General features: G+C 35.6%; 1 long non-coding RNA gene across 4 annotated transcripts; it reads right to left on the bottom strand.

Moving 5' to 3' along the window:
* Positions 1-1250: 1250 nt before the first annotated feature.
* LOC115230907 lies at positions 1251-14954 on the bottom strand. 4 transcript variants are annotated; one of them, XR_004997586.1, is made up of 4 exons: positions 14780-14954; positions 14518-14559; positions 5931-5972; positions 1251-1429 (listed from the first exon to the last, which is right to left on the bottom strand). It is a non-coding gene; the product is annotated as an uncharacterized LOC115230907 (long non-coding RNA). The 4 variants fall into 4 exon arrangements; XR_003883469.2 differs by lacking the exons at positions 14518-14559; positions 14780-14954 and adding an exon at positions 10809-10911 and having other exon boundaries at positions 1251-1551; XR_004997585.1 differs by lacking the exons at positions 14518-14559; positions 14780-14954 and adding an exon at positions 7793-8897 and having other exon boundaries at positions 1251-1551.
* Positions 14955-17500: the final 2546 nt, after the last annotated feature.

Here is a 17500-nt window from a genome sequence, read left to right as displayed (position 1 = left end):
GTTTACGTCCCCGTCACTTAGCGTTTCGGCAATAGAGACCGATAGAATAAGTACTGGGCTTACAAAGAATAAGTCCCGGGGTCGATTTGCTCGACTAAAGGCGGTGCTCCAGCATGGCCGCAGTCAAATGACTGAAACAAGTAAAAGAGTAAAAGAGTAAAGAGAGTATTTTGAATGTTGAATGAAATGTCTTGATCTTAGGTTACCAAGAATTATTTTGAGGTTAAGCAATTATACATTTAATAAAAGCAATATCACCACCATCAACAATACTCAACTATCAATACAATCAACACCAGCTACCTATCAACTTTTGAATAACCAACTGACAAAAATAAGTGCCAGCATTGTAATAATATCTGTAGCTACATACATTCTATGTCAACAGAACCATGTGTGTATGAGAGGGAGGGGGAGAGAGAAAGGGAGTGGGGAGAAGAAGAAGAGTGTGAACATTTTATGAATCATGTCAGAGGTGCAAGGGCGAACATGCCCATGAGCCTGAAGTCACTAACTGTAGCTTTTCCCCACTGCCAGTTGCTTTCATGAGTGTCGTTTGAAAGTTCTCAGATAACATACCTTGAAGTTATTTACCACACCTTGATCCTTGAAGAACTCAAAGGTGATTTTTGAAAGCTTAAAATCTTGGTATTGATCTTTCTTTCTGAAAAGTTCTAACAGGCAAAAAAGTGTAGTTTCATCAACATTGCATATTTTCACTGATGTGTAGCCCCCTTTAGCAGAAATTTTTCTCCAACCTCACATCAGCCTCACATCAACACTTGCAGCTTCACCAATCATTTTATGCTATGAAAATTCAAACACTTTATAAACTTTTCAAACCAGTCTTTACTGAACATAAAATGTTTTTTATTACAAGTTTGCTCTCCATTTTCCTCAAATCCTCATACAAACTTTTGGCTTTTTTTAATTATCATCATGCTTATGACTAGAGAGCTGATCCATTTTAAGCATACATTAGACCTATGAAAAAATACGATACAAGATATTAACCAAGTAACATTTTTAGCACTTGACTTAATTTTCATGCTATTGTCACATTGCTCTCATTGAAAACGTTACACATCTTAATATTTTGGTAATGTAAGGTGGCAAGCTAGCACAATTGTTAGTACACCAGGCAAAATGCTTAGTAGCATTTTGTCTATTTTTACCATCTGAGTTCAAATTCCTCTGAGGTCCACTATGCCTTTTGTTCTTTCAGGATCGCTAAAATAAGTACCATTTGAGCATTGGTGTTGATGTAATCAACTTAACCACTCCCCTGAAATTGCTGGCCTTGTGTCAAAATTTGAAACCAATATTTTGGTAATGCGCTTAATTTTTTTTCCTCCTGTAAAAACGTAATCCAGTGTAATCCTTTTCAGTTACTTTTTGCACACCTACCTTCAGCTCCAATTTATGAATTCTTTTCAGACATTTTGAATAGTAGGAAAATCCAGCAGTGGCAGCAATCAACCGCAAACATGTAGTAAAAAAAAACAGCACTGAGAAATAACTTTTTCATGAGAGCACAAATTTGTCTTATTCCTATGGATGTAAGAAAGGAAATGAGATGGAAAGAGAAAGAAGAGAGATGGAGGAAATGTTGTATGGTTATTAATTGAAAGGTTACCACTTGCACCATTGACATGGGTCTAATCACACTCTAATCACGCAGACACTGATTGTACTGAAATCGCTATCAATCTGATTCTATGACTGCTACTGTCAGTTAGTTATTCAAATATCATGAATGGTACTGGTAGTGACGTCAGGTGTATTGGTATTGGAGGGGGTGATGATGGTTTTCGTTATAACAGTCGGGGTATTGTTGATTGTGGTGGGATTAGACTGTTATTGTTAATTGCATTGTTTATGCTGTTTACTCTCAAGGCATTGTTTTTTGAGCTAAGACAAAGAAAACATTTTTTTTTCAAGATATAAAATATACTAGGGTACTAAATTATGGTTGAGTTTTATTTTAGATGGAGGTTACTTATATTGTTCAGACTATTATGGCTGTTGGTTAGTAGTGGTCATTAATAATAAATAATAAATGAGCCCTTTTAAAGCCTAGAAAGGCTCATGGGCCGGTTTCCTGGTTTCTATGGTGTGTGTGTTTCCCAGCTGAATGGGACACCAGTCCATTGCAGCGTTACTCATTTTTGCCAGCTGAGTGGACTGGAGCAACGTGAAATGAAGTGTTTTGCTCAAGAACACAACATGTAACCTGGTCCAGGAATCAAAACCACAATCTTACGATCACAGTGCTGACACCTTAACCACTAAGCTACGCACCTCCACAGTGGTCATTAAGGAGCTGATATATTGCTACTGGTAGTGGCCATATTATTGTGCAGAGTTAAACCTTTCACAAAATTTTAGTAATCTACTTGCATTATCCATCAAGTTACAGCAAAAGCAACAGAGCATTCAAAGTAGCAGCCACCATGTTTCACTATTTGAAGTCACCTTCCTGCCAGTTCTTCGACACCACGCTGATACCAGTTCTTGTCCTTCAAGTCAAAGAACACCTTCACAGATGCTTCTACCACCTCTTGATTGATGAAGCATTGTGAGTGTAAGAAGTGAGCGATGAAACAGAAAAAGTAATAATCTTAGAGAGATATTTTTTTGCAATCCTAACATGCATAAGCAGTTGTTCAGCAAGGGATAGCTTCAAACTCAAGGTGATGCCCTGCATCTGGTGGAATTATGAAGGGACAATTCACAAGTTGCTCTAGATACCAAACCACTAATGCCAGCCTGTACTCTGAACAGTTTAAACATAACTAGTCCAAGAACCTTTGATACCACCTCATATATATATATATCAACATTCCTATCCAATATGATATGGACATTGAAAGATGGAGGAGTAAGCAACCCCCTCCCAAGATAATATGGAACATTATTACCAAAGCCAAAAAATACAGGGTTAAGGGCACCAAATGTACACTTCGCATTACTGAAAAGCTAAACTTCATCCAATCAAAAAATGTCTTAAACATTAGGGATGGAGGCTTCTCTCCCAGCATGCATAACCAATATTCTTCACTCTGACATTTCAAAGAGGACCCACACATTCTGTCGATTTAACCAGGATAGGTTTTCCTCTGAACAGGAACAGTAAATATATACATCATATGATCTTTACACATAGAAGATACATGCCCTCATGTCAGCCAAACAGTGAACATGTACATTCTATCTCCCCTAACTCTAATGTTGAAAACTGCAAGCATCCTGGAATCCATGAGAATGTTGCACACATTGCATACGGAATAACAAAAGAGTACTTCGGCAGGTTTCAGGAAATATGGAACTCAGAGCTGTCTGCATTTAGCAAGATCATATCTCACCATGCCTATACAGTGATAGAGTTAATACTAACATTTGAGGTACTGAACCGGAGACTTTACAAGATCTGCAACCTGGACATCAAAACTAGAAAGGTACTGACCATCACTGTTAACTTCCTCAGTAGCAGTGATTCACATAGGATCTATGTGGGACAAAGAATGTTGGTAGACGGATAAGGTCAGTACAAACAGCCTTTGAATGTCACAGACAACATCTGCTGAACGGTAAAGAAAGAAATGAATACACTCTATGCATACTCAAAAGTTAAAGAATCTTCAGTGCTGGAGAGAAACTGTGCAGCTACTCTGAAAATATTACTGTCTCATGCAACCCAAAGATTGGACTGACTATCTAAACAGAAGCTTGGAGGTGAAGTAGGCATCATACTAGCAAAACCAATGCATGAGTACATAAAACTAGAGGATAACATGTTTGTGTTTTCTTTTTTTTTCTGTTTATTTGAATTGGCTAGATATTATATATATATATATATATATATATATTATATATATATATTACATGGAAAAATGTGAGCATGAAAAGTAATATTCTTAAGATTATAAACCTGGGAAAGTACAAGACAAGTTATTACACCTGTAAAAGTACAGGACAAACTATTACTTCAAGTAAAGTAAAGAATAAGAAACTTTTTACTTAAAATATTGCAGCAAAGAATGCCATTTCTTCTAATTTATCATTCTTCACAGTTCTCATCTTTTAAATTTATTGTACAAACTGTTCATCTAATTTGTAAGTTTGTCTAATTAGTCACTTTTTTCTGTATTTAATGTAGTAAATTAGCCAAATTCTATTTAAATAAGTATAGTGTTATTTGTAAACTATTTGTAAACTATAATAAAATGATTTTTAATACTCAAATTTTAATTTTAGTGGCAATGTTTTAAGTAAAAAGTTTCTTATTCTTTACTTTACTTGAAGTAATAGTTTGTCCTATACTTTTAAATGTGTAATAACTTGTCCTGTACTTTTCCAGGTTTATAATCTTAAGAATATTACTTTTTATGCTCGCATTTTTCCACGTAATCCATGATTTTTCCAGGCATTGATGTTATAAGTTAATTAATAATGTGTCAGTCAATAATTTAAGATTTTACCTTATAAAATACTCAAAGATAATATTTCAATTTTTCCATGTTTAATTTAAATATATGTTTTGATTGAATTAATGGCTGGGATTTTTACTATGTTGTTGGTTGCACAATGGTTCACCAAATGTTACAAACAACAAGACCCCAAAACCATCAGTTACCAGGCTCACCATATGTAACCTAATTTTGCAATAAAAAATGACTACTATTGTACTGTCAATTTTATGTAAATATTTGGTTTTTCATAAATTAAAACCATTTTATAAACCAAAAAAACTATTTTTAATTTCCAAATTTAAGAAAATGTTCTTGTTACTTTTTTCTATTTATGAATTTGGTTCCTAAATAATCATTAATCAATCATACAATCTTCTTCTTAAATTTAATTTTTAGTTACAATTCCACTGAATTTTGTTTTTTAATTTGTTTGCCTTTTTTTCCATGAATAATAAAACAATGTCAGGCAATTTGGGAGGAAATTTAGTTTGTCTTTTTGTAATGATGTTGTCATTGATTTCCCATCCAAATATCATCTCTAGTTTTAATCAGTGTGGCCTGCTCTAGATGTTGGTCCTCTATGAATAACAACAGCTCTTAGAGGAAAATTTGTGCCAAATATTTGCTGCCTTTTTGATTTGAAGTTCATTATATCACATTTGTTTCTTCCATATTAAAATTTTGATTAATTAAAATCTATTAATTTGAATAACAAGATATTTAAATTCAGGAGGAAATTCAATTCTGGAAGTAATTTCATGTTCAGTATTGAGTAAACATGTTTCACAATATTTTGTAAGTGAATATGTTGTGATTTTAGTAATCAAAAATTTAAATTGTCGAGGACCATTAATTGGTTGCAGAAACAGTTCTTCTTTTAAATCAATAGGTAGTTGTGATTGTCTACCACAAACAACTGTATTGCAGTTGCAAATTATATTTACAAAGATGTTGCAAGTATGTTGGTGCAATCTAATGCATCTAGCAGTGTCATATTTGATGAATGTAAACTTTTGTTGAAATTACGTTTGAAAATAAAGATAAATTTCTTTCCAAAATTCATGAGCACATTGTTGGCTTCTATCATTAAATCTTCCACCAATAATCCTTTCTAAATTTGCATCAGTGTTTTGAATATAATAAAGAATATTTGCGCGTGTGATTTAGGAAGGGGGATACTTTGGCTGCTATTTTTAGCATGTTGAGCGACCAGATAAAGGCTCTTTCATTGGTTTGATTGCGTGATGAGATTTTTACACATATATGTAATATGTATATTTATCATCAGCAGAAGTTTATTGTATATGCAATGAAATTTTAACATCTTCAAAGTTTTAATTTCAATCATACATATATATTAAGCTGCATATTCTACCCAAAGAAAGAATGAGCCAAACTATTTGCTAATCTTGCTCTAATGAATGTAATTTTTTGTTAATAAATTGCTTATATACTTACCAGCAGGTTTATTTGAAGCGTTAATGTAAGTACCATCCGTGCCTTTAAGAAATGAAAAAAAGAACAAATAGCATGGCTATAAATAATATTTAAATTAAGATAGCTGTGTAATGATTCTACCATAATAAATACTAATGAGATAGACTCAAACACACTCACACATACATACATGCATATTAAAACACATATTTCGTAATAGTTAGCTGTCTGTTTATTTTAAAAATAGGTTCTAAGATCATGCTGTGTACTAACAATATTGATTGTACTTATGTGGTTGTTTCATTTCTAAATATTTGGGCTCGCTAACCTCAGTACATTGTTCTTCCACAGCATCAAGAAATAAAATGAAAGGCATATTTATTGTTTGGAGAGGATGATTTAAATATTTTGATGATACACAGAATGTAGCAGTTATATATATATATATATATATATATATATATAGTAGAATAAGAAATAGAAAGCCATTGGTACAGTATTATATATTTGAAAATCTGAATAGAAATGGCGTTTTTGATAATTTTTCCACTTTAATAATTAAATGTCTGCGATCTAGTTAGTTTCATTCACAAAATCAGCCCCCTTTAATTTTGCTCAGCTTGTTATCAATTCTGGTGTATTGATACTGTTCTGAATTTTGATTATGCTCAACTAATTACTTTATCTCATAAATTAAAGAATCTGATGTTATTTGGAATTAAAGTTGGGAAAATCTGATCAATTTTAGCCAATCAACAGACAGTGAGGCATTAGCAGCTAGTTATCATGTTAACCACGCATTCTGCTGATTCTTACACAACGAGATTCACTTCATCCACATATTTTGGTTGTGTATATCACTGTTTTTTTTTTTATTTTCTGGAAGATTTATATCTATCAATTAGAATTTTATTGTAAATGTTTTTCGTCAATTTTTTTAATATTTTACTTATTCTTTTATATATTTTTCATATATATTTTACATATATTTCATGAAGTTTTTCTGTTTTTACTGTTGCTTTGAATAGCCACATCCACATTCAAGCCATTTAATTGTACCACTCTGAAGGAGATTTTGAAAACAGGTGGATGCAATAAATTAAGTCACTCGTAGATGTGCTCCATTCTCTGATGCCCAGACATTCTCTGTCCACTCTCTCTGTCATTTCTACTGTACTATATGGCTTCTGCTCCTTGCAGCTAGCTGAGCTCACACCACCTCCTCTCAAAAGTTTCCATCCCATTTGCCTCTTCTCTTTTCATCATTCCTCTTATGTCCAAACCCATCCAGCCCTACCTAAAAGGCCTCATACTTATGGCTATGCTCAGTTTTTCCTCCCCAAAATGGTTTCTCTCAAGAAATCCTTCCCTGCTCATATCTTTCCCACAAATGTTGGTTTATGAAGGTTCACAAGGCACATCAATGGCCTTAATCATTAACCTCATTCATCCAGATGGTCTGTGAAGGACATAGGCAATGTCAAAAAAGATCAAACCAAAACTAGGCTGAAAGATTCTTGCTCAAGGTGTGATGGAGTTGGATTGAACTCAATACTAACATGTCAGGATTATGATGTGAACTTATTAATCACCTGGTCGTGTACCCCTCCCACAGACCTGTCAGAGATGTAGATGCAAAACTGTGCGCGTGGTGGGCAAGTAATATAATTGGTAGGTTTGGATCCAGCTGAGGTAGAAATAATAAACCCCATGGAACTGAAGCTGGCAGAATGAACCAGAATCAAAATTATTTCCTAAATGATACGGAAGGAAAAAAGGGCACAGAATTGAGGGGTGGGATGTGAAAGACAGAAATTGTGAGGAAATTTTCCAATGTATGAAACATAAAAAGATTAGAAACAAAATGAAGGAAACCTGCCCACCTCACTTTTCTTTTTCCATGAGGTACGGAACTTTGAAGGACAGTTGTTCCAAACATTATGTCCAGAATGGAGTGCCAGACTAAATGCTTTGTTCTATTTAGTTCTGTTCCTCTGCATTCTGAGTTCAAATCTCACACAAGTCAGCTTTAACTTTAATCCAACAGGTATCAATAAAATAAATTATACTAGAATAGCTTGCCAATAACATCACATTTCTCCTTTCTTTTGATTATCTTTATTCTTCTATTGGAAAAGGGGATTATCACATTGACTCCTCTTCCTTTTGTTTTTGTACAGGTGCATTATACATGCATCTTTGAACTGCTGGGGAACAGATCCAGTTTCCCAGATCAAACAGATCAATTTGCACAGTTTATTTACAATTTGTCTGCTACCATGCTTGCACACCTCTATGGGAATATCGTCTTGTCCAAGATCTTTACCATTGGAAAGTTTTTCAATAACAGTACTTGTCTCTTGCAAGGAAGGATGTTCCACTAGTTCTTCAGCATTGCGAGTGGATTCTTGATTTGATACAGATTTAAAGTGTTCAGGTAATCTTTTTAGAATTTCATCTTTCCTACTTATGAGTTGTGTTACATCGTTAGAGAGAATAGATTCTGTACTACCTTTTTTTGGACCAAACACATTTTTCAGAATGTTATACAGTGTTCTCAAGTTGTGAGAGTTAGCAGCCTGTTCCAATTCTTGGGCTTGTTTCGTCCACCAAACTTTTCATCTCATGCAGTTTTCTGCATAGATTTTCTCTAGAGATGTATAGGAATCTGGATGTTGGCAAATTTTTGTCTGAGATCCATGTCTTTTGTCTCTTGTGCAAAGTTTCTAGGAGAGGTTTAATTTGAGAATCATTCTTGTTGGTGTTTGTGCTTCACAAATCCTAGAACTACTTTAGCAGATGATTTGATGCTGTCACGTATATTGTGCCACCACATTTTTAGGCATTCCTCTATTTCTGCAAGCTTTGAATTTAAATGTATTTCAAAATTTTTTATCATTTCTAGATTTTTTAAAGAAGCAATGTTTATTCTCGGATGTAAACTGGATTTTGGTGGCCTCTTTCCATATGGATTAACAAATACCTTGCTGTGAATCATCTGTGATCCAAGTAACACTTGGATGTTATGTGAGTTCTGGTGAACCCGAAATCACTGCAATCATTGTTCTTAGTTATAACATAGTCCACATATATCAGTGACCAGATCAGGGATGCTTCCAGGTGCTTTTGTATTTATTTGCCTACATAAACACTGCATCTGGTGCTGTTCCAGTCCCATTCATCTAGAGGTCATGTGTCTGTAGGTGAAGCCTCACTGAACAGCAGAATTCAAATGCCACCCAAGGAGAAGGTTGCTGGTCGGTACCAGTTTTTTTGGAAATCAATTAAAGGCAGAAAGAAGAGAGTGACAGAATTATTGAAAGAGGTGACACTACTGTGAAGAGATAAGCTGAATTTTCCAATCATTTCCCGGCTCAAAAATGTGCTTCATTTGTATGACAAATGCACCTAAAAAAGACAATTTGAGCCATTAGAGGAACTGTTCAATATCAACAAAGTCTGCAATGAATGGCTCAATGCTGATGATAAATGCTTTACTCTATGCAACTCCAAAGCCAGGGCAAAATGGGTTATTCAACAAGTAAAGCTGCAAGCAAGCACACTATCCATAATTCCAAGAGGAGATCCTCGGATGCTGAAGCCTCCCATTCTTTATCAAACTCATCAACCCTGAAGTGACTCTGAAGAAGAAGAGATTGAAGAGTACAATTATGGTGAAGATGACAGAGTTGATCAAAACGATATAGATAGTGATGTCACTTATTCTTCCACAAGAAGGAACAATAAATCTGCAATTGGTATGAGATTTGTAACTGAAACAAATGTCTCTACCTACAACGCTGCGAAAATCTGCAAAGAATTGTCAGAGGAGGACATTGATATCCCAGCTTCTAGTCAGCAAGGCATTTTACAATGCACTGTTTGAGAAAGCTGGTGTAATGACGAAACACTTGATCAATACACTAAGCAATCAGAAATGGGACCTGCATTTTGATGGTAAACATATTGACGGAAATGAATATCAAGTGGTAATCATCAAGACAAAACAAGTGAAATTAAGCTGGCTGCTCTGAAGCTGTGTGGTGACAAGGTCGAGACCATTGCAGAGGGATTGAAAAGCATCTTGGATGAATTTCACTTTTAGGGTGAAATCTTAATGATTATTGCTGATACGACGAGTGTGAATACCGGATGAAAGAGTTTGGTATTGGTTAGACTGCAGAGAATTTCTTGAGCAAATGCTATGATGAGCCACAATTCATGAGCAACCAACACCGTGTCTTGGACAGAATCCTGCATATTTTTATGGATGAAGAGCTAGCTAGTGCAAGCAATTCACTCAACATCGGATATTTTCTTGTCAAAGAACTCATGACAAGTTATGAAGAACTCCAAGGCTCCTTCCAGAATGGAAATCGTCATAGTAGATCAAGCAGGTTGGAGAGATGATATGAAGTTTCTGCTTCACTTAACCCATGCCTTCAAGTTCTTCCATGGAAAGAGAGACATCCCTTTCATCAAGTTTCAGAAAATTCCAAACATCAGTAATGCCAGATGGAATTTGCAAACAATCCTAGCCCTTTTATATTTTTACTTACGTCACATGTGAGAGATTGCAGATGGTCTGCCAGTTCATCTCATATGACTGGGCAGACCACTGGTTCAGTGACCAAGTGTATAGAGCTGAAGATTATGCAGAGCTATCACAAACCTTACTACTCTACAAGACTTCTTTGAAATGCTTGACAAATCACTGGAAACAAGAGCCCTCAAAACTAAAGATTAGCAGAAGCAATTAATGCTATGAGTGAGCAATTAAGGTCATGCAAGAACTACACACCACATGCAAGAACAAAGCTAACCTGCCATTGAGTTTCATTCTCTCTATTAGACTTGCCGCAACTTGACTATTGACTAATTTGACTTTATATGACTTACCTTCTTTTTATTGGTCTGGAATGTAGAATATAATTCTTTTAACAGTTATGGATCTTTTTTTCCTTTATTGTTTATTATTCTATCAGGGTCCTAGTTTTTGGAAACCCACCCAAAAGCAACCAAATATAAAAATTTCAAAGTTTGTCATGAGTGAACTTTTTTGAGCAAATAGAAAAAAAACATTGATTTTCATAGTCTTCTAGCAAAAACTCGACAGAATATGATACAGGACTACGGATCCTCAGTGCACACAGCACGTTGAGATACTGTGACCAGGTTTTGGGTAGGTGTTCTGCTTGCTATGGGCAGGTCTTCTTGAGCATGGCAGGGCACCAACCCTCCCAATCCATTGTCATCTCTTCTGTAAGGCTCAGCATTTTGAGATCAGTTTGCACAACCTCATCCCATACTGGTGACAAAGATCTCTAATTGCATTTACTAAGACATCTGAAGATGATGCAATACTACTATTTAGTGCATCATTTTTATGAAACAAACAATTAGTATTGCATCATCTTTGAAGGAATGATGAAACATTGCATCATAATTCAACAAGTATAAAACATTGACAGCATGCCAACTATTCATTTGTCCTTTGTAATCCTTCCACGAAATATCAAAGAATCAAAAGCTAAGCCTTGAAGAGATTTCACAATTGTTATCCAGTTTCCATAAAGAATGGGAAAAAATTATTTGTGATGAATCTTCTTTTCCTGAAGATGATAATGAAAGTGATCCTGCCAATATTGCCTGTTCAGAATTGGATATGATGAGAACAAAATGATTCTTCAAATCCTTCGATGATGCATGTAGAACATTATTTGAAGGATAAGTCTGAAACTGAAAGGACTCAGGAAGAACACTATTGAAAGGGCACAAGAAGAACTCCATCCTACAATGTTTACATGAACAGCTTGGACCTTCCCATTTTGCAAGTAGATTTTATGATTCAGCTCTTTCATCATTTATATTATTCATGAAGCCAAATCTGGAAATCCAAATATGGACAAATGCTGAAGGAACTTGGGTCTATAAAGATAAGTGAATAGAAATAAACTCTGCTGAATTTAGAAAGTCTATTGGATTGATTATTCTTATTGTAGTTTCCAAATCAAATCATGCAAACATTACTCAAACTTAGAGTTTTGGAGACAGACACCCCCTTTGCAAACACACACACATGGATGCATAAATGTACATATATATATTGGTGACGTACACAATACATAACAGGTATATATAATACTGAAATAAGCAACCCATATTGATTCCTGTGTGTAGAAATCAATGGCTTCATAAAGTACAACTGTAACAACTAATGGGAAACAAACGCATACATACATACATCATCATCATTTAACGATGCTAGCATGTGTTGGATGGTTCGACCAGGGTCTGGGAAGCCAGGAGGCTGCACCAGGCTCCAGTCTGATCTGGCAGTGTTTCTACAGCTGGATGCCCTTCCTAACACCAACCACTCCGTGAGTGTAGTGGGTGCTTTTTACGTGCCACCTGCCCAGGTGCCAGGCAAGGCTGGCAATGGCCACGATCAGTTGGTGCTTTTCACGTTCCACTGGCATGGAAGCCAGTCAAGGCAGCGCTGGATTCAGCCACGTTCGGATGGTGCTTTTTACGTGCCACTGGCACAGGTGCCAGGCAAGGCTGGCAATGGCCACGATCAGTTGGTGCTTTTCACGTTCCACTGGCATGGAAGCCAGTCAAGGCAGCGCTGGATTCAGCCACGTTCGGATGGTGCTTTTTACGTGCCACTGGCAGAGGGATCACAACTGCAATTTCCGTTGATTTTTGATGTTGATGTACTTCACTCAATAGGTCTCCTGAAACACAAGGTTGGAACGGTGTTTCTTTACTTGCCACCTGCACACGAGTCAGTCCAGCAGCACTGGCAACTGCCAGGTGCCAGTCATAGGATTGGTTCAATTTCGAAACAATTAACACAGAAAAAAATAGACAAATATTTACCGGGGTAGCAAGAAATCATACAAGTAAAAAGGTTGTAACTCCTTATTTTTAAAGGTAGAAACACCAGGTTTATGTGAAATATTTTGTATAATATATATAAATAAATAAATGGAGTTAAACGCAGGTGTTATGCAAATTCTTTTACTTCCAACACATGTTTCGAAGATATCACTGGTATTATTCCAAAGGAATAAAATGGTGTAAAACAACGTAATCTTCTCTTCAGGGAAATGAAGAAATGAAACTCGTCATTAAGATGTTTTAACAGAAAATGATGGATATGTATAGTGATTGACTGAACGCTATTAAGTTTGTTTTTAAAAAAACGTTAGAGGATACAGCGTCAAAGGTAGCCTATAGAAAGAGGAGGGGTAATTCCTTTGGAATAATACCAGTGATATCTTTGAAACATGTCGGAAGTAAAAGAATTTGAATAACACCTGCGTTTAACTCCATTCATATATATATACATATATATATATATATATATATATATATATACAAACACATGTATTTTAAAACAAAAAATACTTAAATCCAGGCGAAGTCCATGTACTGAATATGTTCTTCATCCTCTCATTTACATATTGTATAAAAGAAAAGTATTGTCTAATAAATCTATTTGGTATGAACAAGAGTAAACAAAGAGTAATTTTGGTTAATATGCCATTTCAAAATTAGACTTCTGAAAGAGGCTTCCTCAGTAAAGTGGCACCCAAAATTTTATTCTATGAGCAAAATGCTAATGATTATGTAAAAGTAGAACTTATTGAGAGGCTGATTGTACAAAGTGTACTTCTCTGGGATATAATCTCAAAATGTACTAACACTAAATTTAATTGTCAATATTTAGTACAGTGTGTACTATTTCTATCACTTCAATATTTAATTGTGATATTAACATTAAGGGAAGCTATTCACAAATATGTTTAGAGCAACAAGGGTTTTTCTAAGATAAATTTCTTGCTAGAGTTATAAATAAACAGGAGTGATTTTGGATACTGGAGGAGAACAGTTAATCACATTTACTATTGCAAATTTATTCCCATTCATTGTGTCTCATGCCTTGGCAAATATCTACTGAATTCATTATTACTTAATTATTTGGATTTTTTTGTACAAATAAAGCCAACAAAGTAAATTTTTATGAACTGCATTATTAAGGGTAAGGATTGATAAAAAGGTAAAATATCAGAGTTAAATAGGAATATCTGTAAGAAGTTTATCGTATATGCAATGGAATTTTAATATTTTGAAAGGTTTTTAGGTGTGGCTGTGAGGTAAGAAGTTTAATTTCCAAACAAATGGGTCTGGGTTTCGTCATATGATGAGGCACGTTGGGCGAGTGTATTCTGCTATAATCCTGGGCGGACCAAAATCTTGTGAATGGATTTGGTATATATATAAGGGAGTGTGTGTGCCTTTGCGTTTGATCCCCATCACCACTTGACACTTGTGTTGGTTTGTTCACATCCACATAACTTAGCAGTTTAGCAAAAGAAACCAATAGAATAAGTAAAAGGCTTAAAAATAATAAGTACTCGGGTGGATTTGTTGAACTGAACCCTTGAAAGTGGTGCCTTAGCATGGCTGCAGTCCAATGACTGGAACAAATGAAAGACATGCATTAAGCTGCCTATACTACTCAAAGAAAGAGTGAACCAAAATTGTGCTAACTCTTGCTCTAATGAATGAAATTTTATTATTCGATTGCTTATATACTTACCATCGGGTTTCCTTGAAACATTAACGTAAGAAATCTTCATGTCTTTAAAAAATTAGAAATAAAAACAATAAATAGCGTTATGTTAGTATTGTGTTGATATTACAATCATAAATGCTAATGAGACAGACTCAAACACACTCATACACACATATTAAAAGATAAAAGTTAGAGAATGATACATTTCATGACTGTTAGCTTTCTGTTAATGTTTAAGATAATTTCTAAGATCATGCTGTGTACTAACAATATTGTTTATACTTACCTGCTGGTTTCAATTCTAAATAACTGGGCCCACTAGCTTCAGCATATTGCTCTTCATTAGCTTCAAAAAATTATAGAAAGATGTGCACATTTATTGTTTGGAGAGGATAGTTTTAATATTTTGATATTGTACAAAAAGTAACTAAAAAAATAAAATACTAGTGAGATCTGTGGAAATTCCACAGAACGAAAGAGATTAAGCAAAGCTATTTAAGAAAGAAAGGATGATTGTTATTTGTATTTTGCTAAGTGATTTCACTTCCAGTTGCAAAATAGTATATGATTTTGAAATTTCCTTCTGCTAAGCACCTTATATTTCTCTCTTTCTCTCTACCTCTTTAACAAACATTTTAACCATGTAATTCCCCTCTTCATGTCTTTAACATTTCCCTCTTTCTCTTTCCACCCTACAGCATGTCATTAACACTTCTCTCTCTCCCACTTTCCTCTCATTGTAGTTGTGTCTTGCTCTTTGCCTCCCCCCTCAACTAACTACGTGATGCATTTGACCTTAGTGTATTATTATACTCCTCTCTTCTTCTTGCTTCTCTACCCACATTTCTCCCTCTTTCTCTCACTTTTACTCAACCTCTCACTCATTCCACTTCCACCTCTCTAACAAACTATAGTATAACAGGTGAAGAAAGAAGCAAATTATTATATAGATAGTGTATATTTTATATGCAACAATGTTTTCACACATGCTACCCCAAGAAACCGAACTAAATCAGCTCTTCTAAACTGCATCTTTCTCTTCTTCACATTTCCTCTTCATGCCATTAAAAACATCTCCAAAGTATGGTTCACCTCCTATTGACATTTGTCCTCTATCCTTACCATCAATGAGCTAACCTCCACTGTTGTTATTGATTTTCCCTTTTTCCACTACTCGCCACATCTTACATCTGCTGCCACTTCCAACAGACATCCATTCCATGTTCCTACCACAAATGATCCTCCACCCTTCAAATCGGTATCCCTTTCTTAATTTCCCCACCAATCACAACTGCCAGCCCCACAACTCATGACCCTATAATGAGCCCTCCATCATTCTCCTGTCGAAAGTGCTATTCTGCTGCTGTAAGAGACAAAAACAGAATACACCATACATTTATACCATACATATTGCCATCTCTGTACTGTGAGTTGCCACTTCCTTTCCTTTGTACTATTTCCAGTCAGCATCTATCCCTTATTCTTACTGTGTCCCCTTCTATACGTAAATCCTTTCCCTGTTCATGATTTATTACAACTCCTATGTTCATTTGACCTGTTTTATTCCATGGTTTGTATTCACCTCCTTTTCTCCCAAACTCTTACAACCTTACACACCAGCATCCCTGATTCTGAAGTATCATCACTATAAATACAGAATGGAAGAAGATATGAGAGTGGAGGTCAAGTAGACAGCACGAACGTATGTGTGTGTATATATATATGTATATGTGTGTGTGTGTGTGTGTGTGTGTGTGTGTGTGTGTGTGTGTGTGTGCACGTATGCTTCTCTGGAGGCTGTCAAAATGATGTAGATGCCTCCAATGAGTAACAGATTTTGTTGAATTTTCTGCTGCTTTAAATAAAGTATATATATATATATATGTGTGTGTGTGTGTGTGTGTGTACATATATATATATAAGATGTGTTTCAAAGCACATTAAGTTCATATTTATGTGAATTTTTGTGAAGAAGATGATTCAATCACTTTTCATTGAACTGAATTGGTTGACTGCTGTGTAATTCATCCTTGAGGTCAAAATTCCCATTTTTGAAGCTCAAAAACCAATGGTGGGTAGTAGTTTGAGAAATTGCTCCTTCTCAATACACAGGACAAATCTCAAAAGCAGCTTTGGCAGGATTAACAAATTGATTAAATGAAAAAGCAAATGGTGTCGAATATGCTAAGTTTTTTCCTCTTGAAAGTGCATTTTAATGATCTGAAAATGCACAAAAATCAAAATACATTATCTTATTGAGCAGAAATTTCTCTCAAATAACATAAAACGTTTTGCCAATGTATTTTATTTCCGTGCACATTGTTAAATGTGAAGAAAAGGCCTATGAATTATTCCTCAGCCCAATGCGTTAAGGGCTGGCCAAAATCACCGGACAGCAAATCAAAACCATTTAATTCCAAGATTTACTTATGTTTAACAACTGAATCATTATCATCATCATCATGCTAGCATGGGTTGGACGGGTCAACTGGGGTCTGTGAAGCTGGAAGGCTTCGTCAGGCCCAGTCAGATCTGGCAGTGTTTCTACGGCTGGATGCCCTTCCTAACGCCAACCACTCCGCGAGTGTAGTGGGTGTTTTTTACGTGCCACCTGCACAGGTGCCAGACAGATCTGGCAGTGTTTCTACGGCTGGATGCCCTTCCTAACGCCAACCACTCCGCGAGTGTAGTGGGTGTTTTTTACGTGCCACCTGCACAGGTGCCAGACAGAGCTGGCGAACGGCCACGAACGGACGGTGCTTTTACGTGTCACCGGCACGGGGTTTAATAAAAGCAACTAAATGTAAAACATCATGGAAATTGTTGAAACTGAAGTCCTTCTTGAGTGACACATTTTTCCATTTGAGTCAATACAGAATTACAGCAGAGAGTATTTATGGAAATTTGAATTGCTGTTGGGTAACTTTTCATCAAACTGTATATATATATGGTGGTGGTACTCTGTCAGTTACGACAACGAGGGTTCCATTTGATCTGATTAATGGAA

This window comes from Octopus sinensis, unplaced genomic scaffold (assembly GCF_006345805.1).
Source record: "Octopus sinensis unplaced genomic scaffold, ASM634580v1 Contig16747, whole genome shotgun sequence".
In the NCBI taxonomy this organism is placed as follows: domain Eukaryota; kingdom Metazoa; phylum Mollusca; class Cephalopoda; order Octopoda; family Octopodidae; genus Octopus; species Octopus sinensis.
Note: the sequence above shows the minus strand (reverse complement) of the source record. Positions and strands in the feature narration are given on the sequence as shown.